Here is a 19,537-nt window from a genome sequence, read left to right on the forward strand (position 1 = left end):
TTAAATACATCTTTGGAATCTGTGTTTATTTTTACAGTGGGTTTGAAAAAGTGTCCTTAAAAGGCCTCTTTAAATTCAGCAAGGTAGCAGGATAGAAGATTAACATACAGAAGTCAGCTGCATTTCTTTACACTAACAATGAAATAGCAGGAAAAGAAAGTAAAGAAACAATCCCTTTTAACATCACATTCAAAACAATAAAATACTTAGGAATAAATCTGACAGTAATAGTGAAATACTTACACATGGAGAACTACAAAACACTGATTAAGGAAATTAAAGATGACTTAAAGAAATGGAAAGATATCCCATGTTCTTGGATTGGAAAAATCAATATTGTTAAAATGGCCATACCGCTCAAAGCAGTCTACAGGTGTAATGTGATCCCTATCAAACTACTCATGACATTTTTCACAGAACTAGAACAAATAATCCTAAAATTTATATGGAATCACAGAAGACCCAATCAATACTGAAGAAAAAGAATGAAGCTGGAGAAATAACCCTCCCAGACATCAGACAATACTACAGAGCCAGTAATCAAAATAGCATGGTAGTTTGGTGCAGTCGTGGAAAACAGTATGGAGATTCCTCAAAAGACTGAAAATAGACTTACCATATAATCCAGCAATCCCACTCCTGGGCATATATCCAGAGGGAACCTTAATTCAAAAAGACACCTGCACCCCAATGTTCATAGCAGCACTATTTACAACAGCCAAAACATGGAAACAACCTAAATGTCCATCAACAGATGACAGAGTAAAGAAGATGTGGTATATTTATACAATGGAAAACTACTCAACCATAAAAATGATAAAATAATGCCATTTGCAGCAACATGGATGGCCCTGGAGAATGTCATTCTAAGTGAAGTAAGCCAGAAAGAGAAAGAAAAATACCATATGATATCATTCATATGTGGAATCTAAAAAAAGACGGATGAACTTATATATAAGACAGAAATAGACTCAGACATAGAATACAGACTTGTGGTTGCCAGCGGGGAAAGGGGTGGGAAGGGATAAACTGGGAGTTCAAGATTTGCAGATACTGACTGGTATATATAAAATAGATAAGCAAGTTTATACTGTATAGCACAGGGAAACATTCAATATCTTGTAATAGCTTATGGTGAAAAAGATTATGAAAATGAATATATGTATATCCATGTATGACTGAAGCATTATGCTGTACACTAGAAATTGACACATTATAAACTGACAATACCTCAATAAAAAAATAATAAAACAGCATGGTATTGGCACAAAAACAGACATATGGATCAATGGAACCAAATAGAGAGCCCAGAAGTAAACCCACAGACCTTTGGTCAACTAATCTTCGACAAAGAAAGCAAGAATATACAATGGAGAAAAGACAGTCTCTTCAGCAAGTAGTGTTGGGAAAACTGGACAGCAGAACATAAATCAATGAAGTTAGAACAGTCCCTCACACCAAACACAAAAACAAACTCCAAATGGCTTAAAGACTTAAATATAAGACAAGACATTATAAACTTTCTAGAAGAAAACATAGGCAAAACATTCTCTGACATAAATCTTAACAATGTTCTCCTAGGGCAATCTATCCAGGCAATAGAAATAAAAGCAAAAATAAATAAATGGGAACTAACTAAACTTAAAAGCTTTTGCACTGCAAAGGAAACCATAAGCAAAATAAAACGACGACGTACAGAATGGGAGAAAATATCTGCAAATAATGTGACTGACAAAGGCATAATTTCTAGACTATATAAACAGCTGATAAAACTTAGTAACAAAAAAATCAAATAACCCAATCCAAAAATGTGCAGAAGACCTAAATAAGCAATTCTCCAATGAGGACATACAAATGGCCAGTAAACACATGAAAAAATGCTCAATATCAGTAATTATCAGAGAAATACAAATCAAAACCACCTGACACCAGTCAGAATGGCCATCATGAAAAAGTCCACAAACGATAAATGCTGAAGAGGCTGTGCAGAGAAGGGAACCCTGTTGGTGGGAATGTAGTTTGCTGCAGCCATTATGGGAAACAATATAGAGATCCCTCAAAAAAACTAAAAACAGACTTACCATATGATCCAGCAATCCCACTCCTGGGCATATATCCGGAGGGAACTCTAACTTGAAAAGATACATGCACTATATACAATAGTAAATATACACACTATATTCATAGCAGTACTATATACAATAGCCAAGACATGGAAACAGCCTAAATGTCCATCAACAGATGACTGGATAAAGAAGCTGTGGTATATTTATACAATGGAATACTACTCAGCCATAAAAAAGAATATAATAATCCCATTTGCATCAACATGGATGGTCCTAGTGATTGTCATTCTAAGTGAAGTAAGCCAGAAAGAGAAAGAAAAATACCCTATGATAGCACTCATATGTGGAATCTAAAAAAAAAAAGAAAAGAAAAAAAGAGGAAACAAATGAACTCATCCACAAAATAGAAACAGACTTGCAGTCACAGTAAACAATCTTATGGTTATTGGGGAAAAAGGCAGGGGTAGGGGGTAGAGAATAAATTTGGGAGTTTGAGATTTGCAAATGTTAACCACTATATATAAAAATAGATAAAAAACCAAATTCCTTCTGTATAGCACAAGGAACTATATTCAATATCTTATAATAACCTTCAATGAAAAAGAATATGAAAATGAATATATGTATATATATGCATGACTGGGACATTACACAGTACACCAGAAATTGATACATTGTAACTGACTATACTTTAATAAAAAGTCCTCTTTAAACCAGCAATAAATACCATCATAACGTTGGAAAAATCAATAAAGGAGTATATTAATATAAATCTTTATAAAGTAATTTTAATCTCCTATTTCCAGTATTTTAAATAAATATTTAACATATAGCAAAGTTAAATGAAATTGTCAGTGAACAACAGTACACTTACTACATAGACTATACTGGTAATATTTTACTCTACTTGCTTTATCACGTATCTATCCATCTATCCATTCCTCTAGCCATACATTAGTCTCTCTTAATTTTATACGCATTTCAAAATAGCAGGCATCAGTAGACAACTCTTTAAATGTTGCAGCATGTATATTATTAACTAGAGCTCAGTATTGCTTGTAGTACTTTTCTTTTGAGGTAAAATTTATATAGAGTAAAATGTACCCATCTGAAATGTACGTTCTTTTAGTTTTGAAAAATGCATACATCTGTGTAACCCAAACTGCTATCAAGATACATCACCGTATCTCTTCATGTAAAATGTAAAACCCTTGTAGCCATACTGGTCTAGCTATCAGCCACCTCCACCGTTTATGCTGTAATTGTATGTATTACGTGTATATACACTTGACCCTTCAACAATGTGACCCCCCCGGGCAGCCAAAAATCTGTAACTTTGACTCCCCCTTGAAACTTAACTACTAATAGCCTACTGTTGACCAGAAGCTCACCAATAACATAAATCGTTGTATGTTATATATGTTCTATACTGTATTCTTACAATAAAGTAGCCTAGAGAAAATTTTATTAAGAAAACATAAGGAAGAGAAAAATACATTTATAGCACTGCATCAATATTTATTGATACTGTAAGTTTCCACCATCTATTTATAAGATGAACTATTGTCTGTCAGTACCTACATCAATATTGTCTTATATGATACATAACACTGTACATGTTGTATGTATTCCTAACTAGAAGTCAAAAATGAAAAGATAATGTGAAAAAGAAATGCATATTTACTTATAGGTTTTATAACAAAGCAGCAGCAATATTATTTATAGCAGCTTTATGGCAGCCTAGAATAGCTGATATAATTGTTTCACACTAGCCTAGCCTCTACACTAGTGAATAACTCATTATAAAAATTTATAGCATATCATATTAGTCCAATACAGTATTGGAAAACATTGTTACTTAAAAAAACAAAATTTACCTGTGATGACAGACTGATACTCAATTTCTCCAATTACAAGATAGAGAGAGGCATACAGCGTTATCACTCACCTTATGCTTTTGTAAGGATAGACTAGTATCTACATACATTTTATGCATTTGTGACATACCTAACTGTTTAATTTTTTTATATTTCTAGGCTGTGCAGTTCACCTGTGAGTATTTTCAAACTGTCGCAAAAATGTCCAAATTTTTCCAATATATTTATTGAAAACAATCTGCAAATAAATGGGCCCTTGCAGTTCAAAACCATGTTGTTCAAGGGTCAAATGTATATTATAAGACCCCTGAGACAGTGTTACAAGTTTTGCTTAAAACTGTCATGAATTTTTTTTTAATTAAGAGGAAACATATTTTTTATTTATCAGTTCTGGTATCTTTCCTTCCTTCCTTCCAGGCTTCCATCTGATTTCCCTACAGCCTGAAGAACTCTTTCAGCATTCCTTTAGTGTAGTTATGATGACAAGATCTTTGAATTTCCTTAGGTTTCTTCTACGTGGTATGTCTTTATTTGCCTTCATTTATTGAAGAATATTTTTGTTATAGAATTTGGGGCTGATAGGTTGTTTTCCTTGTTGCACTTTTTAAAGATGTTGGTTAACAGTCTCCTGTCCTCAGTTTCTGAGATTTCAGTGATCATTCAAATCATTGTTCCCCTATATGGAACATACTGTTTTTCTCTGGCTGCTTCAGGATTTTGTCTTTATCCTTAGTTTTCAGCAGTTTGATGGTGCTCTGACTTGGGGTTTGCAGGGCTTTTTTAAACTATAAATTTATAATTTATACAAAACTAGGGGTATTTTGGCCATTATTTTTTAAAATGTTTCCTTGTGTCTCATTTGCCTTTTTTCTGCCTTCTGGGCCTCCAAATATACATATTAAACTTTTGATATTGTGCCACAAATCCCTGAGGTTCTATTTCTTCCTTTGTTCTTTTCTTTCTTCCTTCCTCCCTCCCTCTGTCCCTCCCTTCATATTTTTTGTTTCTATTATGTTCAGTAATTTGAGGTTGTATCCTGGACGTTTGTGCACATTATCTAGGGAAACTGCATTCCGCTACATTCCTTGGAAAAGTATTACTTTGCTTTGTTTTTGTTTGTTGGTTTCGATTTAACAGGTAAGTAACTTAGACAGACCTAAACTGCAAACTCTAATGTCTTGTGCACTAACCCAAATTTCAGTTCAGTCTATCCTTATTTAAGCCACTGAGAATCTGGCTCACTCATGCAGAATCTGGGATCAGCAGAGAATTTTTTTTTTTTTTTTTTACATAGCACAATTTTTACACAGAATTTTTGGTTCCCTGTCTGGCTTTCTCATTGCTTTGATTCTTCCCTCACTTTCTAGTGGCTGTGGTTGCCTTAATCTCTGTTCTCTGGTTCTTCAGGCCAGAAAGACTACTGGTTTTCTACAGGCATTTTAACTGTCACACGTGACCAAATGCAGTCTGCCTTGAGGCTAAAAGCTATAAAAAGAAAGCTCACCCTTTTACCATTTCCTTCTTCCAAATGCTAATTTCTTACCATAATTTGTTTAATTTTGTTCAACCTCCATTGCCTTCAGGTAGTTTTGTTTTGTTTTTTTCATTTGTTTATTTTATTTTGCCCAGAGTTTATAGTTGTTATCTGTGGCAGGACAAGTCTATTAGGATCTTAGTCAGACATTCTTGAAGTGAACCACCATTCTGGGAGATTTTCATGTTCTTTTTAATACTTGAATACATTGCCCACATTGAGCAAGAATTACTTTTTAAATTTTTTTGTTTAAATTTTTAAAATTTTTGTAGGTTACTTCTCATTTACAGTTATCACAAAATATTGACTATGTTCCCTGTGTTGTACAGTACATCCTTGAGCCTGTCTTACACCCAATAGTTTGTGCCTCCCACTCCTTCTCCTCTTTATTGCACCCCTCCCCCCCACTGATAACCACTAGTACAAGAATTACTTTTACAATCAAGAAGTTTTAAAAATTATTAGTATTGTATCTTAAATGAAAACTTACCATACAAAAAAAAAAATGAAACTTTACATTTATATAGAGAGCAGGGGGGAAGCAGAAATTCTTTGGAGAATGATAATGAAAGTTTTAGTAGAATGAAGCAGAGTTGAAAATTACAGTCAGAATGCAGACTATGAAACAGGAATGCCTTTAAGCCAAAGGACACCACTGAGCAGGTACTGCACCCATCAGCAGTAGCAAAGAGGAAGCCAAACAGAGCTTACCTGGTCCGTATTTTCATCTCCAGGTATCCTTGTTACCACTCTCCCTCCCCTCCAGAGCCCAGATCCCATAATACACTTACTGAATTTGATTTCCAATTTCCTCCAAGACATGATTCTTTCATCAGTTGGTGAGCATCTGAGTGGACATGTGGAGGCTTTTTATTTCCATGGAAACCACAGGCTTATACGCTCAATATGGCCATTAGTGATGAGAGGACCTATTAGAAACCAACTGTGTGATCTTGGGTGAGTCATTTCCTCTTTCTGGGTCTTAGTTTCTTCACCTGCAAACTGAAGAGAGTGAACAGAACTTTAAGTTTAATCTTTCTTATTTTTGAAATTCTGTAGAATTGCATAGAAATTCTATAGAACATAAACATGCCTCGAATACATTTAAAAATTATTTTTTCCTCTAATATCTGCCATTCTATACCATACTTAGGATATTATGTGCTATATAAAAATCCACTAGAGGGGAGTAAAACATTAGATGAGAGGATACCACAACTCAGGTTGGGTATCCTGCATAAATTATATTTGCGAGTGGTGCCTAATGTCTATTGTTGCTGATCAATCCGACTTAATTGCTTTAAAAATACAAAGATGTGAGGGAAGCACAGTTCCCATGTGGAAGTCCTCTGCTTTGTGGAATAAAGCCCCACGCCTGGGGCTAGGCCTTCTCTGTACTCTCGCTAATGGAACCGGATCGGTTCCTTAGAACTTGGGTGCCTGTTCTTCTAGTTTTCTTTTTAGTTACAACTGAGTTACAGTGGCCAAAAGATTCCCTAATCCTTAATTCAGAAGAGACGCTTCATCCAGACAACTGATTCTTAATGAAAGGTCGGAGCAACTCCAGTGTTCCTGACATTTGGGTAGTTCAATGTTTAAAGAGACCTCAGAACGTTTTATGTGTTCCTAGTTCTTTGCACCTCGAAGGTCGAAGAAGAGTTTCCTTATGTCAGAGGGTGAGGGAGGGGGTCCCCTCACCTTAAGCTGATTAGCGACCCCTGGCGTATTGGCTTGATACTTTTACTTTGAAGAATTATAATTTTAATATAATTTATTCAACTTTCAGAGTAGTTTTAGAAGGAGACCTGGGCCTCTGGCTCTGATTATCAGGGAGCCATTTTCAGGGGACAGGAAGGAGGGACAGAGGCAGGAGAAGGAAGGTGGTGCCCTGGTGGGGCTCCACTGGAGATTCAGCTCAGAGGACCAAGGGTTAGGAGAATCCAGTCACACACTTGTTCTTTGAGTTCTATTTCTAGAGGGTTTTCTTAAGTTTTATTAGTTTCTTAGTAGTTGCAGAATGATAAAGTAGAGAGGGCATTAACTTTGGAGTCAGTTGGACAAATTTTAGAAAGATGAACTGACTTCTAACTGTGTGACCTGGTGCTATTTAGGTCACCTTTCCTGAGTCACAAAATACAAAGCAAGACTTCAGTTACCAGGGGCAGAAATCCAACCCAAATGATGTTAAGTGTACAGTGTCATCAGGTCTACCCCTCACTCTCTCTCTCTCTCTGTCATGTGATTCTAGAGTCCCTGTATTGCAGTCTAACAGTATACTGCTTCCATCATTTGGCTAATGGGGGAGCATCTCAGAACTGACATCATCCCAGGAAGACTAGCGTCTCCTCCTTTCAACAACTATATATAAAATCCTAGAGGGAGACTCTAATTGCCTCAGCTTAAGTCTTGTGCTCATCCCTATCCAGGCCTAAGTCATGTGCCTACCTTTATGGCCAAGGAGAGATTAGTGACTAGGACTGCCAGCTAAAATACAGGATGCCTCATTGAATCTGAATAATTTTGAAGTGTCAATCCCATGCAATATTTAGGACATAGCTATATTAAACAAGTATTTACTGCTTATCTGAAATTCAAATTTAAATTCTAATTGTCCCAATGTACTATCTGGGACATACTCATCTGACCTGCATGTGAGCCAGCATAAGAAAGCCCAGATACTCACATGTATGTCAGGCAAGTTTCCGTATGATGTCCTGATACCTACAGTTTGTACCACATCCACAAGACATCATAGACGTCCCCAGCACCACTGCCTCTGCTGGCCACCTCCCATTTCCTTTGCTTTGCATATTGTTAGAGGGAGTAGCTAGATGGGCTATCTTGTACTGCCGATTTTTGAAAAGGTTTTCGTGAACCAGCTTTCAAAGACTACTTACAACTCACTGTCATCCAAAGGCCTCAGGAACTAAACCACAGACTAATCTGAGAGGTGAACACCAAGCCACATTCGGAATTTCTCTTCCACTACAAGGACTCTCTTCCATCAGGATGAGTTATCTCCTAGGAGGCACTTAGGTCCCTCTTGCAAACAGCTTTCCAGAAAGCCACTAATCCTCCAGAGAGAGCTCAGACTCATTAGGATACCATAGGACTCAAATCCTCTAGATTCAAAGCATTAGCTTAGCATTCCAAAGTTTACGATCTAAATAACTCAATGACACATGCATAAATTAAGAAAATTATATCAACATTTTAACGAGCCATATCAGTTAAATGAAAAATAAGTTGAACTGATCAATTAGTAAATGGTGGTAAAAGGACTGACCATTTCATATACTCTAAAAATTAGAGCACTGCATCTGTAACAGGAAACATGTAATAATCAACACAGGATGATGTGAGGATGGTTTATTTACAAAGGTGTAGATGTGGGGTAAGCAGAAGAGCTAATGCAGGAGGCCGAGGGCTAGTCACTGGATCGATACCACCCCCAAGCTCTAAGAGATAAGAGGAGGGAGAGATTATTCCAACCCAGAGAAAGGGAGTCTTAGAAAGCAGGGCTACTCAAAGCATGGCCTGTGAACTGGTTCCAGTTTGCAAAATTAATGGTCTACAATGGGAGGAGAGGATAACAATTCAAAGTATATAGTCTTAAACTTTTGTAACAATTGAACATCGCTGAGACATCCAAGCCTGTGATATCTTATTATAAAAGATAAACAAGATCGGTCTATGATGAAATGAAAACAAAAACGAAAACTACAAAACCTGGTCCTTTACCAGGTATGGCCTGAGGAGTGCTGGGGTAGAAAAGAATGCCTTGAGGTGAGCTTTCCCTTTAGTTAAGGGACACAGGCATCCTGAGGTAATCCAAGGGCTGGAGCCAGGGAATTCCACCATTTGGACTTCACTCTTCTTCCCTCCTATCGCCTGCCAGCACCACCCATTGGCCAAACCCAACTGGAAGTCAGAGAGAGGGTAAGGAATGCCCTGCTTCTGCCTGTGCCATTCCTGAAGGGTGCCACAAAAGCAGCAGTTAAGCAAAAAAATAGCTGCAAGTTCTAGGATGAGTCTGACTTAGCGAGGACTGGGGCTTTTGGATAGGGGGTCTGGAAAAGGCGCAGAGGGGAAGGTCTCGAGGAAGACACAGAGTGGGACAGCAAGGAGGAAAAGAAGGCTAGCAGAGGACGCCTGTGTTTTGCTTTGTCCTCCTTTGCCAGGTTGCTTCCATCCCATCTTGGGGTAAAACTGGCTGTGCCCATCGGAAAGTCACTCTACACTTCAATCATAAATTATCTGTGATGGACAAACCCATACTTCTGTGACTGATCTTTTTTTTTTTTATCAAGTTTTTCACTATTTTCAGGTTTTCATTATTTTTTAGCATTGAAAAAGCATGACAATTTGTTGTTTACATGCTTGATTTAAATGTTTCGATATAAAAGGAAGGTGTAGAACAGTGAATATAACATGCTACCGTAAATTAAGACTCCATATGCATGTGTATCTATGTCCATAGACTAAGAGTAACAGATTCTGCTTCAGCGGTGGAGAATGAGGGAGCTGGGGATCAGAGCTGGAAAGGAGGCTCTTCACTATACATCTTGCAATGTTCAACCTACCATTTGTGTGCATTGATATTTTTACAACAGTATAAACTGGCTTATGAACAATTTCTCACCATATATGTAGCAGATCATTCTATCTACTGTACCTGCAACACATCCTTGGATAGAAGTAAAATGCACAGAGCCGGCAGCTACTGCAATCCTTATCTCTTTCCTAAGCCTTTCCAAAGCTTAACTTGTTATGACAGCGCCGCGATACACCCCACAGAGGTATTTCCGCCCACGATTTTATTCCTCCTCAGAAAACACATGATTTGTGCCAGCTCACTTAATGAGCTTAGTGATTACGCTCACCATTGGCACAACCACCCATCCCACGTGATTTGATGGAAAAAGAGAAACCCCAATAACATACAGAGCCAACTTTTCTGGACTAGCTTTAAGTGAGCGGTCCAGAACAAAGGGAATACATTGTGTAGCCATTTAAATGGAAACCTGGCATCTCTGCTTAGGATGGGCATCTTGATGAAGAAAACAAAGCTGCACCCACAGCAATCTAGGAGTGACGCCATGGAGGGGTTCTTTGTTTCTTCAGTTTTTCTCCAATAGACATGCACATGGTGGGTTTGGGCTTAAATGATTATCTATGGTCTCTAGAATCATGGCAGCCAAAGGGAAGGAGAGCACATCAAGTTATTTTCTATTTTAAAAAAACCCACAGAGAAGCTTTGTGTGATTACCAAGTAGTGGGTCCGAATGAGAGTGAGGCTTGCCAGCTGGAAGCAATGGGAAAAGCTCTTGGTGGTAAAGCAGCTACGTGTCTTGAGGAAACGACTAGTACGTGTTGTAGGCTCAGTGGAATTTGCTTAATAAGTTGCACATTTGTCATTGTAGGTCAGTTCTTTGGGTGCCAGGAGACATAACTTCTTCATTATATAATCAAATGTTTGTCCCTGCTGGAAAATGAGCACCAAAGAATGAAGAACATTAGTCACTCTGCCGTTTCCAAAAGTCTTTTTCTGGCCAAGGGGGTGTTCTGAGTTGAGCCTCCCTCACAGGGAACATTCTGAAAGCCAAGTCTGGCACTGGGCTTTGGCCCCTCTGCCACTTACCCCTGTGCCTTCTCTGGGAGTCTGTGACCCTAGGCAGACTGATGGAAGGGGAAGAGAGCCGTCTGCTCACGGTCTCGGGCAGAGGCGGGACGTCAGAGGATTCCAAATTTTTCAGCTTGCAAGTTTCTACCTATTTGGCCATGGACTCTGTCAGCTAAGCAACATGTTAATTACTCTGAGGAACTTAGAGACAAACATCATTTCTGGAGAGCTTTTTTTTTATCTTATGGTACCCATACCCGTATGTGTTTGGCTCTATAATCTTCGAAGACTTCTTCCAAGTACAACAGAACTTTTCATTTCTCCTAAGGAAGCCCCTTGGTTAATCTTACATGTTTTCTTTTGAGCAAGTTCAGAATTTCTACTGGTGTTCATTTTTGCTTCAGACTGGGCAAATATGAGTAAATAATTCAATTTGCTCCATGGAAAAGACCTTTTAAAAGTAAACGTCCTACACTGATTCAGAAGGCAACTTGAAGATGCTAATTTGCTTTTAATAGGTGAGAAATCTAGAAAGTGGCTCACACCACTGGTCTAGAAGTTATACACTTGTCATTGTAGGTCAGTTCTCCTTTCTAGTGTGGAGAGGACACTATTTAAGGAGAAACATTTTCCAGAAGCCCTCTGGCCATCCCTTGTATCACAGTGCCCAGAACTGAGTCGTATGTTCACCTGTAAACCAGCCACTGACAAGAGGATCTGGGGCCACTGTGATTAGCTCACACCAAACAGGAGTCAGCTCCAGAGCTGGGACTGAGTTATGAAGGGAAGGAACAGACAGCCCCCTCCGGGCTTTGCCTGCAAAGAAGAAGCAGGCAGTAGTGCTGGCTACACAATCAAGTGTCAGCCACATATCCCCATTTTCAGATGTGGAATCTAAGCTCACTAGTAAGTGATACAATAAAGACTCAAATCATTTTTGATTCCAAAGTCTGATCCTCATCATTCCTTCAGTTTCCTAACCTGAGAAAAGTCTGTTTTGTATTAACTGCATTGGAGCTACTCAGCACAGACCTAATCTGGCTTTAGGAAGGCATTTCTAGGGGACAGTGCAGCAACTCCTAACCATTTTTAGTATGGAGGCCCCTTATTTATGACACAGTACCATCTCCATATATTGGGGGAAAAGAAGCAATATCAATGCTAGAGAGACATGGTTTGGGTTTACAGACAACGCTTGGTAAGCATATGGATTCATATCCACCTTGCTGTAACTCTGTGGCCACTTTGGATACCTGCTCAGCCACATGATGAGAGTCCTTGCTAATCCCTTCACCTCTTTCAGCCTCCTTTCTCATCTACCAAATGAGGATAATAAGGTGTACTTTGAAACACTGTTGGAAGGATTGGTAAAAAATTGTATGTACGGAGCTTAATACGATAACTGGTACCGTTACAAGTACCCTGAAAAGCATATGCTATTATTTTGTGTTTATACATGGGCTAAGCCTCAAGAAACCTAATGGGTAAAATTCTGAAAAGCTTTTAGCCAATTAAAACAGAAATTTGAATTCATTCATGGGAAGGTTAGAAACCATTAATATGTGAATACTTGAGCATCCAAGAATCAAAGTAACCATTTAATGAATAATAAAAGTCTTGGAGACCTTGCAGAGTAGATTGTGAAACCGCACTACATTTTAAAAAATCTCCAGAAGAACTCATTGGCAGCCAGTGTAACCAGTAACATCTATAGGGCCATTGTGATAATGTATGAACTGCTGTCACCCTTCATTCTCACACAAATGAACTGTGTTTCATAAGGTCAGAGAAGTATGGAAAGCAGAATCTGGTGCAGGACATAATGTATGCAACATGATTAATAAAACTGCAAAATCAAATTTACTGTGAAAAAAATTCAAAGACTCTGCCTGAATCAAAACAAATTTTAAAGCCATATTTTTTGTTAGTTCTGATTAATTTACTCATCAGACAATTATTTTTAAGAGCATAAGACTGAATGTGATCTCAAAGTTTCCATATTATTCCTGAACTTCATGGAAGAAGCCATGCCATTGTTACTTTTAAAAATAAACAAGTTTCTTTTTAATGACATTTACCATTTTGATTTGTAATTAATTTCCTGTTCTAGTCCTTAAGGAAAAATGTTATTATTATAATAATATCAAGAAGATTTAGAATGGCGTATTTACTGCTAGGAAATTTCTAAATGTCTTTCAATTTTTCTATTTAGATGAATCATTACTGGCTGAATTTTAAAATTACGTAAGATGGTTCTATTGCATTATGGGGTTTCCGGCTATATTGGTAAATTCCTAGTTGCAACATAAATTCCATACACTGTCCTATTCCATAAACTTCCACTGAAGAAGAGTCAGACCTGGTTTTTTCCTACATCCTATCAAGAAAGCAACTTAAACCAATTTCACATGTGGAGAAACCTGCTGAACTCATTTTCCATCATGGAAGCATGGGCTGAAAATTAGGAGAGGACAAAGGAAAGAACACCCCTTTAAAATGAATTCTAATTCACCTATAAACCAAGCCAAATAAAGACAGAACGGGGATTAAGACCCCCCAGTCTAGAGTAAAACAAGAGTTGGGGGGGGGGGGCAGATGAAACTGGTCCCTTAGTTGCGGCAAATACATCATACTAACGTAAGATACTAACAACAGGGGAATCTGGGTGAGAGGTGTATGGAGACTCTGTACTATATTTGTAAAGTTTTTGTAAATCTAAAATTATTTGAAGCCACGAGTTTATTAAAGAAAAAAAAAAAAAAAAAACCACCACCACCCTGGGTGTGACTTCTGGCTCTGCCAAGTGTTAGCTGTGTTAATCTTGAGCAAATTATTGTTTAACCCCTCTAAGCCTCAATTCATTTATCCAAAAAGTAATACTCAATGGTGAAAAGCTGAAAAGCCTTCCCACTACATTCAGGGACAAGACATGGATACTCACTCTCACCGCTTCCATTTAACACAGTATTGGAAGTCCTAGTTACAGAAATAAGACAAGAGAAAGAAATAAAAGGTACCCCAATTGGAAGTTAAGAGGTAAAACTGTCACTATTTGCAGTGATACACTGAACAACTGTTAGAACTAATATGCATTCAGCAAGACTGCAGGATACAAGACTAATATATAGAAATCAGTTGCATTTTTATACACTAACAATGAAATATCAAAACCAGAAAATAAAAAAAAAAATCACGTAAGATTATATCAAAAAAATAAAATACCTAGGAGTAAATTTAACCAAGGAGGTGAAAGACCTATATGCTGAAAACTGTAAAACATTAATTAAGGAAACTGAAGATGATTCAAAGAAATGCAAAGATCTCCCATGCTCTTGGATTGGAAGAAACAATATTGTTAAAATGGCCGTACTACTCAAAGCAATCTACAGATTTAATGTAATTTCTATCAAAATACCCATGACATTTTTCACAGAACTAGAACAAATAATCCTAAAGTTTACATGGAACCACAAAAGGCCCAGAATTGCCAAGGCAAGCCTGAGGAAAAAGAACAAAGCTGGAGGCAAAACCCTTTCAGACTTCAGATCAGAGCTACAGTAATCAAAATATTGTGGTAATGACACAAAAAGATATAGATCAATGGAACAGAACAAAGAGCCCAGAAATAAACCCATACATCTCTGGTCAATTAGTCTACAACAAAAGAGGCAAGAATATACAATGGAGAGAAGACAGTCTCTTCAACAAGTGGTGCTGGGAAAGCTGGTCAGCTACATATAAATCAATGAAATTAGAACATTCCCTCACACCATACACAAAAGTAAACTCAAAATGGTTTAAAGACTTAAATGTAAGACATGACACCATAAAACTCCTAGAAGAGAACATAGGCTAAAAACTCTATGACATAAATGGTAGCGATATTTTGTTAAGTCAGTTTTCCAAGGCAAAAGAAATAAAAGCAAAGATAAACAAATGGCACCTAATAAAACTTAAGTTTTTAATGCAGAAATTAAAAAAATCAACAAAAGAAAAAGACAACCTATGGAATGGGAGAAAATATTTGCAAATGATGCAACCAATAAGTGGTTAATATCCAAACTATACAAATATCTCATACAACTCAATATCAAAAAAACCAAACAAACAGAAAATGCACAGAAGACTTGAATAGACACTTCTCCAAAGAAGACATACGGATGGCTAATGGGCACATGAAAAGATGTTCAACATTGCTAATTAATTAGAGAAAAGCAAATCAAAACCACAATGAGGTATCACCTCATATTTGTCATAATGGCTATCACCAAAAAGTCTACAAATAACAAATGTTGGAGAGGATGTGCAGAAAAGGGAACCCTCATACGCTATTGGTGGGAATGTAAATTGGTGCAGCCAATATGGAAAACAGTATGGAGGTCCCTTAAAAAACTAAAAATAGAACGAACATAGGATCCAGCAACTCCACTCCTAGGTATACATCCGGGAAAAAAACAAAGACACTAATTCAAAAACATACGTGCACCCCAATGTTTGTAGCAGCACTACTTACAACAGCCAAGACATGAAAGGAACCCAAGTGCCCAAAAAGAGATGACTGGCTTAAGAAGATGTGGTAAATATATATATATACTGGAATATTACTCAGCTATAAAAAAGAATGAAATATTGCCATGTGCAGCAACATGGATGGACCTAGAGATTATTATGCTTAGTGAAATCAGTCAGAGATAGACAAATAGTGTATAATATCACTTATATGTGGAATCTAAAAAATAATGCAAATGAATGTATATACAAAACAAACTAACAGAAGACAGACTTATGGTTACCAAAGGGGAAGGGGTGGGAGGGGCAAATAAGGGGTATGGGATTAATAGATACAAACTAGTATACATAAAATAGATAATCAGCAAGAATTTACTATATAGCTTAATATCTTATATCTCAATATCTTGTAATAATAATAATATTATAAAATATAATTATAATATATAATAATACCCAATATTTCATAATGACCTATAATAGAATATAATCTGCAAAAAAGAAAAAACCTGAATCACTATACTGTACAGCTGAAACTAATGCAATATTGTAAACCAACTATACTTCTATTAAAAAAAATGTGCCCATATGGAGCCTACTTCAGAAGAGTGTTGTGAGAATGAGATGAGCTAACAAAGTGCTGGGTACAATGCTAAGCATGAAGTTAGTGTCTGTAAATTAGCTGTATATTAGTACCCACCAAAGGAGTGAGCACTGCAGTACTCAGTGGAAGGCACAGCCTCTTAAACTCACCATGTCTTGGCTTCCCAATACTTGTTGATAGTACAGTAATCTTCACTGCCACCCAGGCTCTAAACCCCTTCTAGTGCTCCCCTTTCCTTTGACCTTGTATTCGATCAGGCAGCAGACCCTCTTAAACCTGTCACTGTAACGTTCTCAATCTTGTCACTTTTTCATTCTGACCACCTCTACCCTGGCTCTGGTCTTGTTCCTGCCTAAATATACCAAGACGTTGTCCTCCTCGCCTCTCTATTTCCTCTGCTCCTCGCAGGCTCCTTACTTACAGCATGGCCTCACTAATCTCTCTAAACCATGCTACCTAACTTTCAACAACTCTCCATTTTCTATGAACTAAATCTCTCATTCTTTGGCCTTGGGATTCAAGGCCACCCATGACCTAGTCTCAATTTACCTTTCCAGCTGTATTTCCCACTACTCTCCTTCATGCACTCTTAGATCTGGTTTACCTGAATCTTTAGCTAGTTGTGAGATATGCCTCAACTTTAATGACAGAGACACTGGGGCTCAGAGATGCTAAGAAAATAGCCAAAGATCACAGAGTTCGTGGCAAAGCAGATTTTAGATCATTGATGGCATTGTAAGTTAATACTGAGGTGAACCCAACATCTGCCAACATAGCAATGATGGAAAAAAATACAAAGGGAAGAAAGACATTACAAAACAAGATGTCACTGAGAATTTGAAAAGTATGTTACTACCTGCTCTGGATCCAAAAGCAGCAGAACTGGCCAGGAAATCCTCAGAACAGCAAGCACTGCACTTGAAGAGGACAAAGGACAAGAAAATTGTTTAAAACTAAAAACCCGAGTAGAGCTCCCTCACCCCAGGGAGACTGAAAAACTGCAATCACTACCTGAGGTCCCCGTTTATACATAAGCTGTGCACCCAGGACCTCGGCCAAGCTGCTCCTGCTCGGTGACTAGAGTTAGAAAAACCCTCATGGGTCAGAAACCACCTATATAAGACCTGATCTTGGACTGGGGACCCAGGAGTCAAGGTGGAAGCAACCACAAAAATCTAGACAGGTTGGAGAGAGATAAATCAGAAGGGGAAAAAAAAAAGTCCTCTTCACTATGAAGACTGCAAGCTAAAATTCCATACACATGGGGGAACTAATTCTACTAAGGGCAACAAAAGCAACAATTTGGATATGACCTCACTCCCCAGTGACATCAATAATTACTCTAGAAGCAACTTTAAAAATATAAGGAAATAGAATCTGTTTTTAAAAAAACAGGTACTAAGCAAAAGCAGTAAAAGTGTAAGTAGAAACGCACTAACTAGAAACCCTGGAAGTGAAATTAAACACTCAGTAAATGGAATAAACAAAGACAGAATTAGCAAACTGGAAGATGACACTGAGCATTCCACAAAGCAGCACAGAGAAAGATAAAAATATACAAAAGAACAATTAGATTGGAATCATACGTGTAAGAGTTCAGAAGCAGAGAATCTAAAAAATGGTGAAGCAAGTCATCTCCTTCAAACCTTTACCCCAATGTTTACATATCCATGTAATCCAACCCCTCTACTCCACTTAAAATTGTGACCACCTCTGCCCCCAACCCCCCACTATTTCTTCCCTTTATTTGGCCTTAGTTCTCTCCATAGCACTTACCAGCTTCTAAAGTGCTACATAAATTTTGTGCACTTTTCTCCTCCAACTGAGAATGTGAGAGCCATGAGGATAAACTCATCTGTTTTGACAACTGCTGTATCCCCTAGAACATTAACAAGCAATTGTTACACTTCATAAATATTTGAATGAAAATTAATGGCTGAATAGTTTTCATAATGGAAGAAAGCAATAAGTCCTCAGTTTGAAGGCAAACAGCCAAAATCTAAAAACAGTTATAACCCGTTATTGTGACAATTGGTGCAATTTGAATATAGACTGTGTCTATACTGATCAATATTCAATCTCCTTATGATGATTGTATTAATGGAAAAAAATGCTTCTTTTGTTCTTAGGAGAAGGATGCTAAAGCACTTGAGAATATATTGTCATGGCGTCTGCAACTAACTTTCATGGCCAAGGAAAAACATTTATACATTACATATAAGCATATGTATACACATGCATATTTACAAACCAATATAAAGCAAATGTAAAAATTTAACAATTGATAAATCTAAATAAATAGTATACAGGTGTTTATTTTCTATAAATTATGAAGTTTTTCAGGATAGAATATTGGGGAGAAAAAGAGGAAAAATAAATATTTTGAGATTGAATACCAATACTTAGAATAAATAAAAATAAGAGAACTTCTAATAGAGTGAAGAGGTCAGCAGTTCCTCTCCTCCCCCCAAAATAACTCTCACACTGGAAAAAAACTGTCCAAAACAACCACAACCATTTCAAGGCTCTGGAAATAAACCAAAGTGAAATATATTGAGAAGCTGCTGAACTTTGGAAGATCAGTGGGACTCTGATTCTTACCTGGGTTCCTCCCAATCTTCTCCCCAGCTCGACGGGTGATGAAGTGCTAACGCGGCAGGATGGCAGTGAAAACCAACAGGTTCTCTGCCAGAGCAGCCTGACTTGATCTGGAGTAAAAGGCAAAGAGCCCAGGCTCAGTGGTAATCATTAGTAAAAGGAACAGTTAGCGAGAGAAAAACAAGGAAGGTCTATCGTTCTGCTTACCTGAGATTGTAGTCTAATTTGGGACACGAGATTGTCAGACTAATTTAAAATTCTGCAGGGAGAAAGCCTGCAAATGGAAGGCTAAATATGCTCTCTATACATCTTGCTTGAGTGGGGAGGCTGCATGCATATCTCCTGCTTTTCAGAAAGTTTGCTTTACCCACTTCGTTTTGACAAGACCCAGGTTAGTACCTGTTTCTGTTTAACCAAAAGAAATCCAAAGAGGATTTCTTTCATGAAAACAGGTGAAAAGCAAAAATAGCATTCAACATTTTTTTTTTGCAGTGAGGCCTTATAAGGGCAGTAGGCACCCCAAGTAGTGAGAAAGATACAGACAACCTCCTTCCATAGGAACTACACTCAGAACATCAGCATCAAACTGCCACAGCTTTGAACAGTGTCTGTGAACATCTGTGCTTTATTTCAATTTATTTTGTGCATTTGTTGGCAAGATGCTAAGGTAACTGCTAAGGCAGTTAGTTGCTTTCTCACTTTATGCCATTTTGGCTTATGAGAGAG

General features: G+C 37.6%; 1 long non-coding RNA gene across 1 annotated transcript; it reads right to left on the reverse strand.

The window, feature by feature from the left end:
• Nucleotides 1–1,979: 1,979 nt before the first annotated feature.
• LOC141577818 (uncharacterized) lies at nt 1,980–19,147 on the reverse strand. The gene is made up of 4 exons (XR_012507286.1): nt 18,815–19,147; nt 17,990–18,092; nt 17,070–17,130; nt 1,980–6,479 (listed from the first exon to the last, which is right to left on the reverse strand). It is a non-coding gene; the product is annotated as an uncharacterized LOC141577818 (long non-coding RNA).
• Nucleotides 19,148–19,537: the final 390 nt, after the last annotated feature.

This window comes from Camelus bactrianus, chromosome 6, assembly GCF_048773025.1.
Source record: "Camelus bactrianus isolate YW-2024 breed Bactrian camel chromosome 6, ASM4877302v1, whole genome shotgun sequence".
In the NCBI taxonomy this organism is placed as follows: Eukaryota; Metazoa; Chordata; class Mammalia; order Artiodactyla; family Camelidae; genus Camelus; species Camelus bactrianus.